The 22499-nt window shown below is 37.9% G+C and overlaps 1 protein-coding gene across 1 annotated transcript in view; it reads left to right on the forward strand.

Annotated features, from left to right (window-relative positions):
- LOC141797761 (leucine-rich repeat and fibronectin type III domain-containing protein 1-like protein) overlaps positions 1–22499 on the forward strand; it is a 429138-nt gene that overhangs the window by 155294 nt on the left and 251345 nt on the right. Inside the window, exon 4 of the mRNA XM_074679444.1 lies at positions 10401–10548. The gene's annotated coding sequence lies outside the window, so the exon portion shown is untranslated. The remainder of the gene's footprint in view (positions 1–10400; positions 10549–22499) is intronic.

Raw genomic sequence — 22499 nt, forward strand, 5'->3', positions numbered from 1 at the left:
GCTATTTTTTCCTGAAGAGTTTTATAAACAACAGGCAATTGAGGGGGGTGAAAAGATCAAGGAAATTGGCTCATTAATGGTGAGAGTGCACAAAGATCTTGATAAGGTGGCTCTGGTTGCTACTCATTAGGAGTTGGAGTTATGTATTGATATATTAATTATTCCCTTAATCACAGCACAAGTTTGGCCTTTTGCCTCAGTAACATCTTCACTTTGCACTTGTTAATTTACAGCAGAAAAGAGAAATAATTCAAATCTTGAAGCATCTGTTGAAAGACACGAATATGTTATTGAGTTGAACTGGATGTACATATTTTTTAGAAATTCTTTGCTGATGACTTTGTTTTAATTTCACCCATAATTTATGTAAATAAAAACTCTAAAATGACTGCTTCTTTAAAATCCATGGCACATATGAACATGTACAAGAAAAGCTTTTGAGCACAAGGCAGATACAGTATCAGAATACATGATATAAACCATTATTTCATCATGTAGATCAGCAGAATTAGCTGCAAGTGCAAATTGCATTTTCCATGGGGATTAATGATGAAAATGAAGTTATTAAAATATGCTAATATGTCGAGGAATATTTAAAGAGATTCTATCTCAGAGTACATTGCTGTATTTGTTCAGTGCGGAACATGCCTTCAGTTGTGTTGTCAGGGCTGAAATTCTTCTGGGTGCCGCTTGTTTTACAATGTGTTAAAGATTAATTCATTAAGATAGAACATGAATCATGTTAAAAGCAAATTATAAACAGCTTGACTTCAGGGGAAAGACAGGGGCGGTTAGAGCTGGAAATGAAACAAGAGGCAAAGCATGAAATCATATAAATTAACATACTCAACATGAAAACATCCCATCCCTGTTTCTGTTTTCCTGTTCCCGCAGAAGCTGATTAAAACTGAAAGTTGAGTCCCCTCAACTCAATTTTCTATTTTGTGGAGGTCAATGATAACATTTAGGTGTAATCAAATAATTACATCATGGATTAAAATGTTCAACAGACGAAAAGAAAAAAAAAACAGAAGCTGAATTCAGCATCTCTAGTCCCACTTATTAACGTTTTCCTTTTTCCACTAAATCAACTTTCTCCTTTGTTTTGATGGCACCATCCTCTTCTCCATTTCAGCATGCTGTCCCCACATACAGTTCACAAATCTCTCTCTCTCTGATACTCTTGCTGTCTTTGTCTTTCAGGGTCACAGCAGCAGAGTAGGAACAAAGAAAAGTCTCTTCTGTTCATCAGGGCTTTCAGTACACCCATTTACATTTTATGTAACTATATTTCATAAATCGCCTCTCAATAAGCCGTTTACCTCCTTCACGTCACTATTCATTTCTATGTCTTGCTGATGTTCATTTCTGTATTTGCTATCACATTAGCAAAGTTTTGACGGTGGCACATTCTCATTAAGAGGCACTGTTCCCAAACACACTTAACAAGAACCTTGTCTGGTTGTTCTGATAACCTGACATTGGTATCTGACATTTTGATTGGCTCTTTTCCCTCTCTGCCCATTGTTCTGATCTCTGAGAAATAAGCCAACATGCAGTGGCAATGGTTAGCCAGGGTGACTTGTCTGATACGATGATGCATTTAATTTCAGCCCTGGCTCAGCATAATGTGTGGCATCTACTTTGCATTTCTCTGTCCTGTTGTTATTGTGCAACGTCTTGCTCTAATGTGTGATGAAAGGAAGCAGGGAGAGAGTTCAGCTCTCTACTTTGGCCATTGCCCAGCAAAAGTGCATTATACAGTTTGCAGGTTTTAACATGTTCTGACATGTTTGTTTCCCCAAGGCTCTGATTTACTTGATGTCCTGTTATAATAAGTTTTCCTTTTGGGATGGCCACTAAAAAACTGACCCTGTGAACTTTTTCAGGGTGTTTGTATGCACTTTGCTCATGTTTTTATCAGTTATGTGCTTTCATAACACTCTCAAACACTCTGAAACTACACAGTATCATATGTGACATTTCAGTATGATGCAGCACAGTGTGCTACAGGACACTATGATATAATACATCATACAGCATGGTTACAATATATATGTTACAAAACAATGATATAAGATGAGAGTAATAAAATAAGACCATTACCTGCAACTGAGACTGAACGTTCTGACACAGGGCAGCACTTTTGCCTCAGAGTGACTTGATAGTTGTGAGAAGTCAGTCACAGTGCATATAGCCTTCCAATACACTCGGACATTCTTGCCCATACATCCATTGAAATACATTGCAGAAGGTCGATTTGTGTTCAGTTTTATACCTTTTTCTGAGATTTTAAGTTTAGAAATAGTCAAACTGTGTTCATGAGACTATGTGCAACTCCTACTCAAAGTATCCTGGGAGGCTGGACAAAGGGATGTACTTTTTTACCCTTTCATAAGCTACACCTTAACAGAAAAAAAGTGTCTTTTTTAGATTTAGTTGTCAACTCAGCATGAATGTCTACATCTGTTGTAAGGTAAGTTGACATTGTATTTGAGGCAGCATATTGTCACTCTGCTGGAAAGAAATATGGGCTGCTTTCTAGCATTAGCTAAAGTTAGCCTGGATACTGGTAGCTCCTACCTACATTGTTCATCATGTCTCTTTGTTTGTTTGGAGTTGATTGGTCAATTTTATTCTCATTTTTGTTCTTTTGTGATTTTACACCAGCTTTAGCTGTTGCCCATAGGGCTCTAGTTAAACTGACATTAGCTTTTGGAGCTTAGCTTCATTAAATAATCTGTAATATTCAAAATAATAAAGGTAGGCATATGTCGTGCTGAATGATTCAATACTGTAGCACCAAACTAACAGAGAGACTCTTGATAAAGATGGTAAAAAAGCCATTACATTACACAATAAAATACAACAGGTACCTTTTCATATCACACCAACACACCACACTAAACCCTACCATACAGTTGCATTAGTAAATAAAATCTAGCATAAATAGAGGAACACATACAAAGGAAGTACATTAGCAATGTGCCATCCTAACTCCATTTGAGACTGTGATTATGCATCTCTAATTCGCCTCTTTTCATGCATAATGTTCAGCTACTGTTTGCCCTTTCATTTTAATCTGTTACACTCTACACATATCAAATCTTCTTATTCTGTGTGACATTTTCATTGTCCATGGTGCTATTCATCATGACAAGTATGTTATTTGTATAGCCTATAGTTTATAACGTGTGATGTTTTGATGGTTTTTGGCAGATTCTGTATGTGTGTCTTGTTTGACATTTGGGTGATACTTTTATTATTTTTGACAGTCCATTACTCTTAATAGGTTAACATGCTGTGAAACATTGTATGAAATGCTGTTTGAACGTGTGAGCTGATGTGTGACATCTCCCGTTGGCTCAAGCGTCTGATAATGGCAGCCATACTATTGTGAACTCAGGCACTGAAAACTGTTATTAAGACTAAACACATCTTCATGTTCCCTCTAGAAGACCATTAAGGCTTGACAATATCTCAATACAGAGTCATACAACCATACATATCTGAGGGTGGTATGTCCAAAACCTTTTCAAATGTTGATTTGCTATTAGTACGATATTACAACAGAACAACATTGGAAAGTTTATATATATATATATATATATATATATATATATATATATATATATATATATATATATATATATATATATATATATATATATATATATATATATATATATATATAATTTGTTTCAACTGCTCTAAGGCTCTCGGTGTTCAGTTAATCAATGGATCAGTTAATCAGTGGATACAAATATAATGTGGTAAAGCTTAAACTGGGGGGATAACCAAGATAAGTGCAAAAGAAGTACGTAACAGACCTAACAGGATGATATATCCAGTATTATAATGTTCCGCTCTATGATAATAGAAATTATTCTATATCCTCTGCCTGAAGTCTTAATGTTAAAAAAGAATGAATTATGAATTAATATTAGCTATTTACGACTTGGAGTCTGCTTGTGCCACTTTACAGACATCTTTAGTTTATGAGTAATTTAAAAGTTACTGGAATGTGATTAACTGACTTTTTTTGCTGTCCTTTAAAATATTTTAATTCTAAATTTGAACTGAAAAAACTTTGAAAGACAGGCTGTATTTCTATGAAATATGATTCATGCTGTGATCAGAGCCACAAAAACAAAGCATCAAGGCTTGGCAGTCAGCAAAAAGACAGCCTTGACTAGTTGACAAGTATCCCACTCATTGAATTCAAGTGCAGACAATTTGCCAAGTGATTTAACCATTGCAGAGTTTAAAAAAAAAAAAAAAAAAACTTTTTTTTGAGGTTTTATTCAAAACTGCAAATCAAAGTTAATGTACACTTTCTGTTACAAAGGAACATTCTGCTATCAGCTGAATATTTGTGTTAAGCAGGTAGTAACTGTTTCAAAGGAGAGCTCTGAAACCATAAAAGCTGAAAGGAGAAACCGTCTGATGAAGAACTGTCGCTGAGGTTTTAGTGTATTGGATCTAAGTGATGTAAACCCAGAACTGAGTAACTGGAAATTTTGCCTTGAGAATTTGTTTTTGAATTGATTAACCAGTTACATGTAACTTAAGTGTCTTTGGGCAAGGCACTTAACTCCAAACTGCCCCTGGTGGCTGTCAGTAGTGTGTGAATGGGATTAGATAATATGAGCTGGCTTTTTTCATAAACAGCCTCTGCCATCATTGTATGACTGTACTGTGAATGTTTTAGTGCTTTGAGTGGTGGGCCCAAGAGCAGTGAGAACACTATATAAATAAAGTCTTTTAACCTTTCACCATGGATAAGAGTGTCGGGCGGATAATTGGATGGAAGGATGGACAGATTTGACTGATTGAGGGGCAATGCAAAAGCTAGAAACCAGGAAAATATATAAATTTGGAAGTTTTTCTGTAACCAAGAAGCATTTGTATCACACTGTTGGCAGAATCTGCAAATATTGTGATGTGGATGGGGGTCCAGTCCATCATTTCAAGTGTGAGGAAAATGACCTAAATCTCCTTATGATGGCTCTGTTCTATGGTATTTAGAGCATAATGATGTGATTATGACTTTAGAGATATTTTGATTTTTTTAGGGGTATTTAGTTGCCAATAAAACATAAACAGCAGAACCCTTTAAATATGCCAAGTGTTCCAATAATTTTGGCCACCACTATATATAATCAGTTTGGGAGAAATTAGTGTGAAATCTTTTCTATTGCAACCATATCTTTCTGAACCTCAAATAATTAACATTTATATTTATATTTAGGAAAGCTTTTCATATAAGAAATCGTAGTAAAGAAAATATACTAATGGAGGTTTAATAACCACTTACTGATTGCCCGAGTTGGCAGACAGATTTGTACCGTCGTCTATGATCTTAAATTGGAATTACTGCAGCTACAGAGGTAAATAACATTTGTTCACAGAAGCTGGAAATTATTCCTAAATAAGGAAGAGTGAGCATTGATCCTGTCTTTCTGTTCATTCATTAGAAAGAACGAGTGAGGAAAAAAATTAGAGCATTTGCCTTACATAGTAGCTAAACAATGAACCTACTCAGCCTGAACTCTGGTGAGTTGGTTCCAAAATGCAATCTCAACTTCCCATGGAGAAACAGGGGCTCCATCTAACACGGTAGGCGAGCCCTTAGGAAACTGATGTGTACACTCAGCTTAAAGAAAATATACAGACTCACTGATGCAAGACTTGCTGTCTCACAGGAATTGCTGCTATCCAATATGACACTAATCAAAACAGCAGCTGAGGCAAATAGCTTTACACACCTCACTCTAAAGTCAGCACCCAGTGGCTATCAGCAGTATCTGTTGTGAACCTGTGATCCCTGCAGACATAACTTCCTAACACCATGCAGGTGTTATGGCATGAATATCACACATACTTGATGTAATAAGGGCAGCGCAGATCTGCCTAAGGTAGTCAGGTCATGTGGGGCTTGAGCCACAAACCCTGAAAGGATTTCTTTTAACCCATGTCTTGCCCTTTTGTTTTAACTAAACAATTTATAAGGATTTGTATTCTGGTGGGGCTTTTGTGTGCACAGAACCCTAATCCACATGTGTACAGTGGAGGATACAAAAAAATGGGTGTACAGGAGAGATCAATCCTTCGGGAGATAATTAAATGCCCAAATAGTTGTTATCAGAATCCATTTTAATCTTTATAATCTTATTTCATCCATATGTTTTTTTTAAATCAACAAAACAGGCTCACTGTAGTGAAAAAGTTGTGTGTTTACCAAGGTTGAGAGATGCAACAAAAGTGCAACAAAGAGTGTTGAGTCATACAGACCAGTTGCTGGTTTGATCCCACCAGACCTGATTTCCATCTTCAACTTTCATGTGAAAACTTTGATATGAAGTATGATATGAAATATGATATGAAATAGGGTGACCTTACTCTGTAAACCCTAAAAGAGAACACCCTACCCAGCCTATTACAGATACTGCAAAAAAAACAAAAACAACAACAACAAAAAAAAAAAACAGAGGTATTCTTCGATGTTTTCTTTTCTTCATCTTCTTCTTTTTTTTTGTTGACAAAAGAAAAAGAGATGTCATCCATTCCTTTTTATTCAGGCTGATGTAAAAAATAAATGAATAAGTAATGGTTAAAAATTGAAGAAAAAGAAAACAAGAAGTAGTATATCCTTTTCATTCAGTCCTCCTTGTCTTCTTCATCTTCCTTGTCTGCCTATGAATATTTTCATGAAGAGTTGATCTTTCCCAGAAGTTTCCTATCATTCAGCAATTAAACATGCAAGTCTTTGTATTCTGAGAGTGCAGTGCAGGCAGTTAGAGCGTGTTTTCTGTTTTAATCTGAGAGGAGTGAGCTGGGTGTTTGGTGTCATAATGCGAGCGGCATGCATGCTCAACATCTTGACAGGTAGGTACATAGGAATAATGCCAGTGTCCCAGTGCAGTGCTTTATAAATATTGATGGTCTGAAGAACAAACTAAGCAAAGCCTGGACATTACAGGGGATTTTATAAAATGTCCCTCTAGACATAATAAGACCAAGAAGGAGGACATGTCCGAGTAAAAGAGGACGTGTGGTCACCCTTATATGTGTCCTGAATACTAGTTTCTTAGAGCCTTCTGAAATCAGCATGGTTCATAATAAATCAAATGTTTTGCATTTAAGTAAACACTAGACAACACTTAAAAAGCAAAATCAACCAAAAAAAGTTGAGCACATTGCCAAAAACCTAAAAGTCATAATCACAAGGGATGGGTACCTTTCACATATGAAACAATACAGCACTGATGCCCGGTACTTGGCAATTGCTTCCCACATTCAACAGTACCAAATTTTTGGTACTTTTTTGTGTTTATGTGGTAAAATATATCGTTTTTTAAAATAATGAAATACATATTTTTTTCAATCTAACATATTTATTCTTTTATGTATAACATAGCAATGCTGTGTTCATGTCCAGCATGGAAAATTGCCTACTCTTCCACTCCTTTACAGTCACAAGGATGCATTTAGGTACCTAAACATGGTAACTTTTGGTTTTACATGTAATCTTTTGGCAGATTTCAGATGGTACCTATAATAGTACCTATTTCGGTACCCATCCCTCATAATCACATATGTTACATTGTAATGAATGAGCATGAGAGAGAATTGCTAAAGGGTTACATACATGACATTTACATACCACTGACAATATCACCAGGAGCAATCTGGGGTTGAGTCTTGCTCAAGGACACTTCAACATGTCCTCTAGAAGTTTGAATCAAACTGATAGATACATGACTCCACCTCAAGCTACAGCTGCCCACAAACAAAGGTTGATGCAGAGGGTCTTCCACAGCAAACTGTGCCCCCTCGTGGTAGGCAGGGTAACATAGAGCATAGTCTCAATGACATCACCCATTGTTTTCTGAAGAGGTGTTTTGAAGCTCATTGGTTGAGCTACAGTATGTGAACCTGTTACTTTACTTAACCATGATCCTTACGGAATAGAAATTGACTATGTTAACCAAAACCATGTTAACAACAAAGATGTGTTTTTCTATAAAAACGGGTATTGAAGTAAGTAACTTACTATAGAGCTTTGGCTCCGTCAGTCTGCTGAAAAGAATACTCAAAGAGATGCAATTTTTTTGCACATCCTTTTTGATCATATAAGTAAAAGTTTTCCAGAGGAACCGATCCAAGTAAGCCCAAACCTCAGATAGGTAAAGGTATGTTTTTGATTAATGGTTAATTAAAAAAGGCTCTAGTTACTGCAGTTGCCTGTTTATTTTACTATTTTTACTTGACAATTGACAATTGCAGATGATAGAAATCCTCCCTTGGGGCACCATTTTACACATTTTGCTAAATACAAAATGCATGGCAAAAACAAAACAAAAACAAAAAACAAAGCTCCCTTAACTGATACAAAGGAGCACTCTAAACAGAGGACAGCAGGCAATGGTTTATTTCATCCAAACACTCCTCCCTTTTGTATTTTTAACACCCTCTTGAAAATAGAGGACAAGCACCCTTCTTTGCTTTTTTGAGTCTAAAACTACCAGTTTGCGTTTTAGCAAACAGGTAATGCTTTTACTCATTGTATTACTGCAGTCAAGCTTGACACCAATACTTCACCCTTCATCAGAACAACTTTCACTGAATCAAACCTTGGGCTTTGCACTGACAAGATGTCACAGAGTGCTAACACACTCTGCAATCTGATACAGAAACTACAAGTGACTGCCATCAAATAACTTTGACTTTGATTTAAGTCACATAGCCATGGGTATGCTATACATCACTGTCACAAGAGACCCACAACTTTAGTACAACTTGTGTAGTTTTCTGCTGAGTGGAATTAACTGTTTGGGTTTCTGATTTTGAAACTTGCATTTACAGGACATGAGTCCTCAGCTATATCACATGACTTTGACCAGCTTAAGGAGCTTTTCAGTTTTATGCACATTAGTAAATATTTTAAAATTCCATTTGACTTAAAGTATCTTTCCCCCATGGTAATATAAAAATTCACTTCGTTCAGATGCCATCTGCTGCTTATGATCATGTGATGGGATTTGGAGCTTAAAACAGGTTTCCATTCAATCATGGTGTGTTTGTTTTCTCTTAAAAAACAACATACCTTTTCACCACCGTTAAAGTGACACCTCAAGCTTTATATTGCCACATGTTCACTCAGCTTCAAGTATCTGTAAGAAAACGGTATATTTAAGGGGAAGAATCAAAGGAATATGCAATCATGCAACAGGGACCTGCATCTTTTAACAACATCTGTAGCCATTTGCCTGGGGATTTGGCTAACTCCAGCAGATGTTGTTTACATTCAACTCTGGGCTTTTTAAAGAAGGGGCACAGGCCTCCCAGAGAGAGAAAGAGAAAAACCTTCTATCAATTGATTGGTGTCCATAGCAACAGATATCACAGGTGCTCTGATGAGGAAGGTGGCTGAACATAGCCGAGGCACACTTAAGAAGTAGCTTACTGTATTACTCTATTTCTATGCTCATGTCTACTCTCTCCACATGCTGCTTTGTTCTTGTTGGTCTTAAGATTTTCTTCCTCATCTAGGCTTACACTTTTGTGAACAGACAGTCAGTCCCACAGATCAAAGGGTTTGCACCTAATGGAGCAGAATAACAAACACAAATGCATCCTTGCCATCAGGATGTCTTCCGTCACTGGTCCGGAAACGGTGGGACAGAGATGGATGTCAACCCACATTCAGCTTAGCTGTGTGCGAGCAAAACACTTACTTTTCCCACCCTGTCTTTTTCTCCTCTTTCCTTCCTCAGGCTTTAGTGTCTCACACACTTTTTACATTGGCCACATGATAGGAGTGTGTGACTGAGTGCCTGCTGGGAATAGCCCAGTAAATGAGTGTGGGTTGACTGACGGAGGAAGTTGAAGGTTGTGGGATAATTCTGCCTCAGGAATAGACGGTACAATCTCTTTGGACTGGACTGATGAAGTGAAGACATCTGTGGAGAGAGGGATACTAATGATGGGTCTGTGCACAAACCAGTCTTTTAACATGTCAATCCTGCAAAGTGGGGTTTTATCTCAGAGGGTGAAATATGTCTTGTCACAGCCAAGCAGTCAAACATATTTTCTCTTCTGGCGGACATGTTGTATTAGTGATGCCAAAAACAATAACATCTTCATGCTGTAGTTTACTGTTTAATGTGGCTTCTTTTTTAAAAGGAATTTACCTATCTCATAGACTGATGTTTTAAGATGCCTGATCACATTTTCCCATCATTCAAATTCAAGTATTGTGCCTTGTTGTATGCCCCAACTTCAGTAACCTTTCAGAGGCATATGGACTCAGAGACCCACTAGCCAAATATGCCCCTCTTGTAATTTTCTGGGTGTATAGATTGGTTGGCCTTCACGGTTGTTTTGTTTCATTACAGGGAAACATTCTGACTGGGTTAAACAGCAACACCCACAGAGGAATTTCAAGGCTATTGGCTTCAGCTCATGTTTTTCACATGGATTCAAGAGCTACAAGAAGAAGACGACGAAGGAGAAGAAGGTCATCATTGGAATGCAGCCATAAAGGTACCCTCCGTCTTTATTAAGGCACACCCTGTATCTCTTCAGCTTTAAACCTAGAGGGATGATTCAGAGATCTCTCTTCACCAAATATTCAATCAAGACTGCAATTCCAAAACAGAACTGAAGTTGACTTTTATCATCATTACCAATGATTTATCCATTTAGTCCACTGCACAATTAACCACCCTTACCTTGCTAGTCAACGTCAGAGTTTCTACTTGTTCAAATTTTAGTAATATAGGCCTGAAATGAGTACATACTGTATGGTGTGTCTGAACTAAAATGCTGCCTCCAGTCAGCAATCGTAGACGAAGGGTGGCATCTTGTTGCACAACTAAGTTTGGCACATTTTAAATCAGATTATGGAGGTTAAGTTGTCAGAAGGCTGTGTCTTATTAAGCTCAAATGGCATGATGAGTAAAGAAAACCATGTTATTTTTACTGCACAGAGAGGACTGAAGGCTGGTGCTGCTAGATCTGCTAACATTAGCCACTTGTGCAGCTGTATTCAATAACTCATACTCAATTTAGTCTTTTCTCACAACTTAGAAGAAGTTAGGATTGTAATATTCATTGACATGATAAGCAGTGTAGTTGCTTTGAAACATTCCCAATCATTGTGCTTTTTCACTTACATTTTGCCGCTGAAAATGGCATACCAGTTTACCCAATGCATGATGACCATCTTCTTTCATCTCCTCTTTATCTCCCCCGGTACTTCCAAAGTAGGGCTGAAGGTGCAGCAACTCTGGCCAAACATCATGCCTCCATGGGTTAAACATTGCAGATGAGTTGCAACTATCTTGCCTTAAAATGAAAGTATGGATACACCTATGGTTACTATCAATAATGTGCCATCTCTACTCCTAAAATACTGATTCCTTTACAACCACAAGTGTAATTCATAGCTAGTATCATCTTTAAATGATCTATAAAAATGGCATCACAGGAGTGCAACACTTGTAACCCACAACAAGCTAGATAGAACTCATTCAGGGACTGCAATTTAGCATCTGACCAAATGATTAGGGAATGATTGGTGGTTGCTGAAGTAGTATCAGGGGCTTTGAACCACAGTGTATCAGGGCTGAGGGACTTCAATGGGAAAGCCAATAACAGTTGACTTTGTTAAGGTAATTTGATATAAAAGGTCCATATTTAACAGAGGTAAATAGGTTAGGTGTTTAAGTAAATTTCTTCAGTTAACTAATCCATCTAAGTAATGGCAGATAAATACTATTTCTGATCATTTCAGAAGGAATGGTTAACTCACTAAGGAAGTCACACCACTGAATGGACAGAATTATATATGTACACTATGATATCATAACAGTTAATGGAGCATAGTGTTCAGGCCGTTAGGTTAGGCAGAGCATTGAAGTCATACTCGCATTAGTTGATTGGCATCAGCTGTGACATTCATGCTTCAGTGGCTCATCCATCAGCTGCTGGGCAACTAGCTAACAAAGAATGTCCAATTATTGTACATTCACTATATGTAGCGCGCTGGACTGCTCGCTGCTTTGCTGCTCGCTGCTTTGCTGCTCGCTGCTTTCCTGCTCGCTGCTTTCCTGCTCATTTGATTGTGCTAATGTGCTTTCATGATTCAGTGCCCTATCACACAGTCTTTTCATGATCTTGCTACATTTTTGATATTACTATTGATTTGAATAAAATTAAAAGCCCATGTTTTGTTCAAATGTAGTGATTAGGTTTACAGGTTGAATTAGAATCACTGCTCAGGTTTGTTGTAAGCACGCATGGACTTGTCCGTATTTTAGCTATGACTGTGCATGCTCCAAAATAGGCCCGATTGTTCTCAGAGAGAGAAACCCTCATACATCTTCATGTGGAGTTACATTTTTCTAACAGTTGTAATTCCCTGAAATAAATTCATGTCACTGAGCCATTGTGGGACATCTCTGTTTCTTCATGCTTACAGTGTCTGCTCTGTGAGCTCTCTTGTTACCAGAAAGATAGAAAAACATGTTCGTATTAATCTTTTTGTTCTTGGGCTTAAACACAAATGAAATTTCTTCCACGACATGTCAAGTAACAAGCAGTATCACCGTGGCTTCTCTGGTCTTTTTTGACAAACAGATGTAATGGTTTGAGGCAAGGAGACAGCATTTAGAGCTGCTTCAAACACAGAGCTGTCATGATAAACTCACAAATACAGAAGCTCCAAGTCAGAAATTTTCCTCCAAACCAGACCCCCAAAAGAAATCTCCTGCTAGAAAACACAAAAAAGTCAAAAATGCCCTTCTTTTTTCCACGTTTTCATTGATCAGTTGCGTTTACTGTAAATTCACCTCCCCAGCAGGGTTGCACGTACAGTAAGCACTACATAGAGACCTCCTCCACATTCCAGTAACATGAAGGTATCTCGGTTGATCAATACAAAAATCATTCTCTTCTAAAAATGACTTTAAGGAATGAGTTTCCTAAGAAAGCTGATTCGACTCAGCTCTCAAAGATAGGATCGGGGTGGGTGGGACTTGGAGTGGAGCACGTACTCTTCCATATCTGACAGACTCAGTTGAGGTAATTCAGGCCTCTGGTAAGAGTTCTTCCTCAGTGAGGCTGCTACATCTGAGTCATGACAGTTGAATTTGAGCATACAAAACTCTTTCGAACAGTCTTTGAACTCCCTTACTTATAATTTGTGTGTATTCATTACTGCAATATCCTCATAAGCTCATTAAAACCCTAAACTCATCAGAAACTATAACAAGGACAGTTCGACTGAGCTTATCTGAAAATGTAAAAATGTAATGTTGCAATAAAATAATTATGGATCTTGCAACTTGACCTCTCTTCCTGCCATTTTAATGACTTATGGTTAGTTGGCTGGTGAGACGGATGGCACAGAGTGGTTACTCATAGATACTATCACGACACACATATATCTTCTTCCCCATGTTTCCCATGTCTCTCCCCTCTGCCACCCACAGACTTGTTAAATCGTTACTTACTACAGCATTAGGCTTTTTAAGGACCTTTGATAAACACACTGACACACGCTCATGCATGCGCACAGATCTCTGGTCCTTCTACCAGGCTGGAACCCAGCTTGAAATAGGATACAGAAACAAATAGTTTGATTGGCTGATTAGCAGCAAATGGGAACCTGATTGGTTTTTATTAGCATGTTGATCAGAGCTCGAGTGCCTCTCCAAGTGGGAAATAAAGCTCCAGATAAGCATTTAGGCTTTGCCTCATCCTAGCATTGTGACAGAATAAATACATATATTTAAAAAGTAATTTTAGTTCAATGAAAACAGAGTCCTTGCTATGATTGATCAAGCATGATCAAGAATGTCTAACAATACTCATCAAGAAGCAAACAAATGAAACAGACAAGTATGAATTTTAAAAACCTGAATCTACACTGAACATCCCACAAGTTACTCCGAGTGGAAACGTGTCTTTGACTCTAAAAAGAATAAACTGGCTCATATTGTCTGACCACCAGTTTCCCAAAGAGCAAAAGCCCTGTCCTTTCAACTCGAACACAACAAGTCAATGCAGACCTGGCAACATACTGCATATTGGTCACAGTCACTGATCCACATGAGCCTATCGTCAGCCATGAGCGCATTACCTCTGGGACTGCAGACCCACCAATGCCGTCTGCCAAGCTCTGTCAAGCAGCTGCTGTGATGGAAGTGCATCCAGTATTCTCTAGAGAAAGAGCAATGGCGTGGTGACAGTGACGCTGAGTGTGTCGACAACTCTCTTGGGTCTGACAGTCTCGCTGTTGCTTGAATGTACCAATGGAGTTTCTGAGTGATTCAGCAGTTTAAAGGAGTAATAAAGATTGCATTTTAATTCCACCTGCAGCGGTTTCCAAATTCAGTGGTCATCTGGTGGACTTGGGTGGTAATTCAGCTCGGCTTTGAGTGATAGTGACAGAATGAGAATTAAGATTGGTGAGTAAGACTGCAACGCAAAGCTATAAATAATCCCAGCACTCTGTTACCAAACAAAGATGTAAAGATGCTGTCACATTACACTGTTAGAGATAATTTAAAAGATTTAAAGGGGCTGTGAGGATTTTGAAAGTGATCTCAAAAAAGGTTCCCTTCTATATTTGTTTGATTTGTAATCCACACTTTAAAATTAGATTATCAGCGCCAATATTGCTGGTTACAGGTTATTTTAAATTGATACTTCTTAGCTTCCGGTTTTGGTTGACCAGGATCGGATTGATTTACGCCACATCCAGGTCTCTATGACAGCCCCATGCAGGCCGACAAAGTTGAATATTGACAAGAGATAACATTTTGTTGTGATGGTGGACACAGGTGCCAACTTTAAAACAGAAAAAGGACAGAAGAGCATAATGAAGCTAAACGGGAGAGTGATACAGCCCGAGCTGAAGGCTAATTAGTAGAGGTCGACCGATATGGGTTTTTTGGGGGCCGATGCTGATGCTGATGCTTTCCAAATTTGGGCAGCCGATGCCGATATGCATAGCCGATTTTTCCAATTTGATATTCAGGCCGATTGTTAAATAAATATATATTTATCACATTTTTGTGAAACGCAGCAATTTCTGAGCAACTAAAAGAAATCTATTACAACAAGTTGTGTCCAGTCCTCTGAACATTTATTTAGCTTTTAAAACAATGAAATATTTTGTTTGAGTAAACACACAATGTAACAAGCAGTAGTAAACATTCGCACTCTTCTTAAAATGTCAAAAAAGAAATTTAAACTTATTAATATAATTTGAACAAAAGTATGTAATGTATCCCGGAGTATCACTTTAAAGTCTCTGTTCTAGGGCATGTGGATAATTAGGAGGACATGAGAGTACTTCAGATTTCAAGGTAGTCTGCTTTTTTCCATAATTTTGGTTGATCTGATAAAGATGGATCTAACACTTTCTGCATGGTAAGACTTGCTCTTGAGTTGAGATAGAATGTGCATATAACACCTTATGATGCTTCATGATGTGATCCACTACATCTTGATATGCTTCAGCCTCAGATATTAGCATAGCGCTGAGCAAACATCTCTGGGGCACAATGTCAGGTATAATTTCACATAATAAGCTCCATAGAGGGTTTGTTTCAAAGCTGTTGAATTGGACTTTACGACATTAACTCAGGCAGGCACCCAGGACTTTGTGTTTAACCCATTGTAGAAATATGATGAGCTTCTTAATGATTCAATAAACAGGATTTATACTATTGATTGAAAAGAGTGTGTGAATCTCACATGGATTGGCATTTTAATAAGAGCGATCAAATGTAAAAGAACTCAAAGGAATTCAAAAGTAAGTGTTCAAAGACAAATAAGAAATGAATTTGCATGTGAATGTGCTCTGAGATCATGCATCAATATGTAACATGACACATGTAACACTGGCTGGCCCCAGGCTAAACTGAGGGAAAGTAAGAAGATAGATTTTCACAGCACATCCTATATGGGAAGTCCTGAGTTCAGATCATCATATTAATCCTGCTGCAAATTATTTATTTCCCATTTTAATAATATTTAAGCTTCTTGAAGGGGGGCTTATGTTTTGACAAGCTGCAAAAGGGCAGGCTTAAAAATGAAATATCTTGAAAAAGGTTCTGATATTATTCATACCATATTTATTTATCTTCTAAATTTACGGGGCAGAAGAACCACCTCTGTGTTAAACCTACAGAAACCCTCCATAAACATGCATGTTCCTCTCATTTGTACAATGACAGGACAATGTACTGGGCAGTCCAACTTTGAATTATGTGAACCCTTTAAGCTCTACACTGCAACAACAAAAGAAACCCTGAAATCTAACAAGAGTTTTTGTCTTATTTTAAGTAAAAATAATGTCTTATACTTGATATAAGCCACATTCAACTAAAGAAAAATGTCTTATTTCAAGATAGTTAAAGACAAAAATTGATGTCTAAATTGCTTGCAACAAGTAAAAAAAACCCCGAAAATGGGATGGTCAAGTTTCTTGAAATTAGAATGTCTTAAAACAAGAAACTTTCTTACTACCTGGGAAAGCCATGTGATTGTGGCTCATACTAAGTCTGAAAAGACATTTTCTAACTGGAAATGAGACTTAAACACTTGCTAAGTTTTTTTTTTTTTTTTTTGCAGTGTAACAGCACCATTGGTCCTGACATGTCGGTCTTGTCCTGCAGCAATCCTCATACTCCCTCAAATCATAGGTCTTATGAAGTAGACAAGAGATCACAAGGGGAGCATAACACTATTGTAAATTTGAATGGTTAGATGAATTAGACACAAAGCTTTGGTACATGCCAAAAATATCTGTGCTACCAAGTCAGGCGTATGTCCTTTGGCATTTTGTTTAGCTTTTGGAAGGAAGAGGTCATGCTTGTCAGCTCATGTCCATTTACTGAGCTCCACAGAGTATTCATTTCTGACCTCCTCAACATCCTGTTGTTCTTTTACATCAATAGACCTGGAACACAAGTCCATTAAACCATCAATTAACTTGAGATAAATAAAAGGGACTGCTTCACCTATCCTTGGCCTTCTCTTCACCCACTAGTCTCACAGTCTATTGGAACTATCAAATTTTCCCCAGATGGCCATCTTCGTCCATGAAAAACCATAATCCATCTTCAGCAAATGGGGATGGTCTTTCTCATAGTTTCCTGCTCTTTTCAGAGGATAGCTCTGCTGACACCAATTTCTTGGGTGAAAAGTACTAACTGAGGGAAGATCAACTTAAGGTGTGCAGAGCTGATACAGAAGGGATAATGCCCGATGAAGTGTCCATTATCAGACATGAATGGACGACTCATTTGCTCCCGCGAGTGCTGTGGTGAGCACCCTAAATCAAAGCTGGGGTAAAAGATGACTTAAAAATCTCAATTGTACTGGAAAAACTCTGCTTAAAGACTTAACATCAGCGTATTAGAGGGGAAGAAACCCACCAAATTAAACTTCAACCCTTTCATTCTCAAAAAGAAACACACACAGCCGAGGTGTGTGTAAGAATGCTGATGATGCTGTTTAGGGCAGAAAGCATTCTCCCCCACAAAGCTCAAGCCTTTCCACAAAAGCACTCAGACATTCCTTCAGCAGCATTTTCCCACGCACCTGCTGAATGATCATTCAAGCAAGGGGATTTTAATGGGAATGCCGCTTCAACCCATTTCCATTCTCCCCATACCCATGACCATGTAGACATCGCTGACACACAGAAAGCTCCTCAAGATAAAGACAGATAGGTCTTAGAGAATGATCGATGGCTTTCACATAGTGCTGCAGAGCATCCAGGTGATTCCTGAAAGGCTTATGAAGGTAATTTCTATCTGGTGGAGGAAGATTTATTAGCAGTGTCTAATTACGCTAAATGTGTCATACCACTTCCCTTTTAATTAGCAGGACTTTTTGATTTTCCCTCGTTTCTTTTCATCCTTTAAATCACCCGTCTGTCATGTTAATTTCATACCAAGGACATAAAGGCCCAACATGCAATTAAGGCACATATACTTAATGTGTTTATAAAAAGAGGCAGACAGCTGGGCTCCACATGCTTAAATAACGCCCCCATCATTTAAAGAATGAACACACTGTTAGTATTCTGGTTCGAAATGCACATGTAGCTTTCTATAGTTGCCAAAGAATGGACACGTGTGGGCAGGCTTTTATATACATGAGGCCAGTTCCTGGTTTAGAAGAGAATAGATTGCATTTATTAATAGTGCCAGGGATGTGGATGCAAATAAGTTGTATTTTTACACTCCTCACCCTCCAGCAGGTCTCGCTGGGAGACTGAGAGTGAGTGTTGGACCGCCTACATTGCACCTAGACTGCCAACAGCAGTGTGTAAAGGTGCAATGATTTTAGTCCTTAACCATCACACAGGGATAGTTTTTAGATTTGAATTCTCCAAAAATACTCAACACTCGTACTGATATTGATTATTGAATTCACCTACTACAAACACACACTAGGTCCTGCTCTCTACCATTTATTTATTTATTTGGACCCACTATTTTGGTCCTACAATGATTTTTTTTTTTGTTATAAAAATTTGGTCTTTACCAAGTACTCCGTGGGCTGGAGATTTTTATCTTTCTTTCTTTCTTTCTTTCTTTCTTTCTTTCTTTCTTTCTTTCTTTCTTTCTTTCTTTCAATTAAGCCAAAAGAATTTAGTTATTTTTTATCTTCGCAGTGCGATACATGTGACTACAGCAGTCTAGTACAGTCCAGTAGTATAGTAGTCATGCACTGTCTATTCGACTCCTTTCACAGAAACCAGTAACACAGTGTTTTTACACCAAATAAATCCCCCCAAAATTCCAAAGAAATAAGATCAAATCTAAATTTTTAAAGAACACCATATCATTTTAACTGGGGAAGCTGACCAAGTGAGGTTGAAACATTTAATAGCTCATTCTATCCTGAAAGCCTGAACCAAACAAATTATTTTTTAAAATCATTTTATCTTTTTTAAAACACAAAAAAACAAAATAAACAAACAAAAAAAACCCGTAGGACTCATGCAAATGAAAGACTATCTTATCTAAGCACAGCTGTGTATAGTGAAGTAGAAGAAACATGGTTTTAAAGGTACAGCGTTCATCTAGCTGTCAGATTATAGACTGACAGCTCTCATGGTCATCTCTTGCTTCATTGAAGTGACAGTGGCCTTCAGGAACAAGAGGCTCCTGTGTTGCAGGAGTATGTACCTGTGTTTGTCCAGCATCAGAAAAAGTTTCAGTACTACGGGTCCTTTTGCAGATGAAAACAATCACTGTCTACTACTTTGTCTTCCAACTGGTTAATTTTGTGCAGCCCCTCCTTTTTCATCTCACCCTTCATCTCTAAAGTAAACAGTTTCTGCATGACAGACACTCTTCATAGAAACCAGGGTAAACAAGAGCTGTCTGAACTCTCAATCCAACAACGATAGATAATTAATATAAAGGTAGACATTAGTCTCTAAATCAATGTGAACAGAGCTCATCAATGTTGTTCCTCGATAAAACAAGATGTAACTGTGGTGGAGGTATTTTATAAACAGGAGACCACAGCATTTCCTCAAATTCATGCAGTGTTGTCAAGTATGTGTCATAACAGACGTGCTTTCTCTCGTACTGTCAGTATCACTTTAAATGAAGCTTATCCCTGCTTTAGATCAGTTACTGCGGTCTGCCACAAACCCTTTGTTACAACGTTGTTGACATGCCACAACACAAGTTGACATTCTCTCACACTGCCACAACAGGCTCTGGCAGATCTAGACTGGCTAATGCTATGTTATTAATGAAGCTACAACATCCAAACAGGAGAATAGGTCTTGCCTCATCTTAAAGGGCAACTCCGGTTTTACCGCACAGATTCTGGCAGCACAACTGCTACCAATGGCGATGCCTGTGAAAGGAGTATTTTGGCTTCAAAACCGTAGAATGGTAAATGGTGGAGCCATGCTGTCCACTCTATATACAGTCTAAGGGCTCAACCTCCTATTCTACTTTTAGAAACCATAGGTTCAAAAAGCAGGCTTGCTTTAAAGAAATCCAACAGAAAGGTAATGAAAGCATGGGCTGCTTTTTCTGAAATGCTACACAAGATGTGTTTTTTGCTTTTGACATTGAGAAGGTGAAAAAACAAAGTCTCCTTGAATTTAGTGGGAGACGAGATGTGAGAGTTAAAGGACAAATCCTTTTAAAATATGATCCCAGATCCTAACAGCGGTGCTGAATGCCAGGCTGATAACATCCAAGGCAGTACCTTGTTAGAGAAACATTCTGTGAAGTGAAGACCTTTCCCGAAGCTGCTTAGAACTGATCAGGGGTACCAAACATATGCCTTATCAAATTCACAAACTCTCGAAAATCTAGAACCAGTTTTCAGTACCCAGCCCCGTTATTTAAAATTTCCACCAGTTATGTTATGTCATGTTAGATTCAACCAGTGACCTCTTACTGCAGCTTTAATACAAAATTATGGTCTTTTTCTACATAGCCTTACCTGTCCTCTAATCAAGATAGAGTCAGAGGACAAGGATGAAAACAGAGGATTATGGTTACAGATTATATATTTGGAATGATATGATATTATGAGAATAATATAATTTAACCGAAACAATGTGTAAACAAAACAACACACACGCAAAAAAAAATTCAAAAAGTCAGAAGTTTATGGAAAGTACGCTTACTTCATTTATGATGATTAACTCTAATTTACAAGAATAAATTTGTAAATAAAAAAATAACATTTTTACATTTAAAAATGTGCCAAACCTTTGACAGTGTGCTTGAGTTTGAATGAAATCTTAAGTACAAAGTCCTTGTAGAATTGAACAAAGCACTTTCATGCCATGTGCCTCTCCTGGTCTGTTACTGAATACTGAAGGGTGAATTGACTCAGACTCTATCCACTCCTTCAAATGTCGGTGCCCTCGGTTGTCCCCTAAGGTCAAGTCAGGACATAGCCTGAAAGGCATCCGTTTGACACTTCACTTTGTGAGCAAGCTAATAAATCTAATACCAGGAAATTGTAGTTTCTCATTGTGCTTCACATTCAACACAAATAACACCCACTGTGTCATGTACTTAAGCTGATTGTGCTCTTTTCACACTGTCTGATTTTTTTGATTGAAGACAGATTTGAAGCATTTTGTTGAATGTGCAGTTCAAGCTAAGTGACCTCGGGTGGGTAAAGAGGTTATTTGTCAGCGGCAGTGCTTTATCCCTGGTTGTGCTGGTACTGTAATTTCAACCACTCTCTGTGACATTGCATGCAATGAAAACAGCAGCATAGATTCAAACTGAGTTGCTACCTTACATTTTCCCCCTTTTTTTTGACATATACATAGATCGTCTTTTTAAATTTAATTTGTTAGAAAAATTCCAGCTCATTTTTAAGGAGCAGTATTAGCAACTGTTTAATTTCCATTTATGTAACAGGTTAGCTATATTCAGCTCCAATAACTACCAGTATCCGTATCTCTCTATCCATGGTGCAGCTAACTTGTAATTGATGGGCTGTGTGTTTAAAAACAGTCTCCTCTGCTGCTTATTTTATCTTTTCCACTTTGTCAGCTTGTTTTTCTTTAGTTTCACTGCATTACATGGAGTACTTAGCTTGTTATTCAAGCTCTTTGTTATTGATCCCTCTATTCCCCAAAGCTTTGGCCTGGGTTGTACAATATTTCCTATTAAACACAACACATTCCTGCCAAGCAAATGTCCATTTTGACTAATTTATCCTGGCACAGCACTTGAATAATTATATAACCTAGCGATTAACAGTTAACCTGGGACTCTTACTTTGTAATGCATCCTGTTATTGATTAATTCATCCTGCCATGACCGTGATCTTCTGCTGTGATACATTTCTTATCCTGCCACTCTGCTTTTCCTCGAGTGTGTCTTTTATAGTGTGTGTCTATTTGTGCAGTGAGTCAGACGTTTTTTCTCTGAAAGCTCCAGGGGTAGTGCACTCACTGCTCTGTCTGCCTTTAGAACCCACATAAACCCACTTGGGGAGGGGGGCATCAGCTGTACCCTGCAGCAGAACCTGGAGGGCAAATGAGAGAAGCAGAGGCTTGGAGACTTATGGCCTCTGTTCCACTTCATGGTGTCTGTTTAAATTTCCAAAGAAAGAGGTTATATTGTATGGTAGTTCTGTATGTCAGAACTAGGGATGGAATGGTTCACAAAAAACGTGGCTCGGTTCTTATCATGATTTTGTGGTCCTGGTTTTGGTTTGGTGTTTATTGTTGTTGTTTTTAACACCCCATATTACCATATTACCTAATAATCTGTCATTAACAGATAATGCTTAATGAATTACATCATGTATAGTCATGAAAAACCTGAAAGAATGAGGCTGTTTCCCATTTCAAACATCATTAAAGCTGAGTGAAACACTGCCAGTTTCAACATGCCAACTCCTCAGTAAGGAAAGTCACTATTGGTTGTTTAGGAAGTCACTAAAAGTCACTAAATGACGATGCTGTC

Source organism: Halichoeres trimaculatus, unplaced genomic scaffold, assembly GCF_033239565.1.
Source record: "Halichoeres trimaculatus isolate MK-OKI-2021-1 unplaced genomic scaffold, fHalTri1.1 fHalTri1_scaffold_9, whole genome shotgun sequence".
NCBI classification, from domain to species: domain Eukaryota; kingdom Metazoa; phylum Chordata; class Actinopteri; order Labriformes; family Labridae; genus Halichoeres; species Halichoeres trimaculatus.